Source organism: Pteropus vampyrus, unplaced genomic scaffold (assembly GCF_000151845.1).
Source record: "Pteropus vampyrus isolate Shadow unplaced genomic scaffold, Pvam_2.0 Scaffold94, whole genome shotgun sequence".
Taxonomy (NCBI): Eukaryota; Metazoa; Chordata; class Mammalia; order Chiroptera; family Pteropodidae; genus Pteropus; species Pteropus vampyrus.
In genome coordinates, this window is record NW_011888875.1 from 937,561 (window position 1) to 938,889 (window position 1,329).

The following is a 1,329-nucleotide window of genomic DNA, read 5'->3' on the forward strand; positions in this document are numbered from 1 at the left end:
AGATTTAATTTCTCTTTTAAATGATATTTATTAAGTACAGAAGCCACATAGAAATTTCCAAGTTGGTAGATATTTTCATTAATTTCTGGTGCTCGGGAAGTGTAGTTAGAGTACATGGTATACAGAATTTGTGTTTGTGGACTTGCCTGTGCTTTAGACATCATAGGTAGTGGAGGAGTTTTTGCACAGCCCTGAAATGAGAAGTACTTGGCTTGTGTTTCATAACCCACAGATCCATGCAACCCATATCAGTGTTGGCACCTGATGGGATGTGTTAACCACCCAAAATTGAGAATCACAAGGTAGAACACTGCATTAGGTCTTGGTTCACGGCAAAACTACTCCTTCTATCACATGGGAAACCTGATGCCTAAAGAAAAACCTAGGAGTAAAACTTGACTTTTTCTCACAAAACGAAGAGGATATTTAAACTAATCTATACCACTTGCAAAGATGCCACAGACAAAATTATCCCTTAAAAGATACGAACGCTTATATTTAAAATTAAGTCTCTGTGTGGAACAATCTTACTCATAAGTTGAAATGTTTTCTAAACATGAAGTGTGATTACATTGATTTGACATTTTCTCAGCAGTATACTTAACACATATACAAGTGAGAGAATTTTTTAAGTCAATTCACATAAGTTATATCACTAATAACATTTTTCCAGCATTTAACATGTCTGGAGAATATCAATTCCAGCATACTTTGTCAACTGAAATAATAAATAAAGCTTACCCATTGTGGCAATGCTATGCTAACTAAACATTTTGACTCATATTTGTTTATACTGCATTAAATTTGCTCTCTTACAGTTGGGGATTTTTCCTCCCCTCTAATGGCTCAACTTTGATTGTCGAACTTGTTTGGATCATTTTAGTGTCTGTCTGCTCTCAAATTTCCAACTTCCTGAATTAAAGTTACATTCTTTAAATATGTGTCTCTCTCAGATATCTCCTCTCACGTACAGGCTTTGCCTATTTCTTGATTGACACAAAAGGAAGGAGAAGGGTTTAGATTCAAGGGCACCATCTATTAAAATTTCCTTATGTGCCCTTTAGCACTGTTGAGGTTTCTTTCTTAGGGTAGGACATTGCTGCTGAGAGTAAATTGACCATAGTAATACACACCTCTGGTATCCAGGTTAGATACAGATAAACGCAAACTGAATCTGTAAATATTAAATCATTCATAAATAAGATTAAAGATATCTTAAAAGCGGGAGGAGCAGGAATTCTGTTTCTATACCTTCTGCTGTAGACTGAATGTTTGTGTCCCTTCAAAAGTAGGATGTCAAAATTTAATTTTAAAAAAATCTAATTCCCA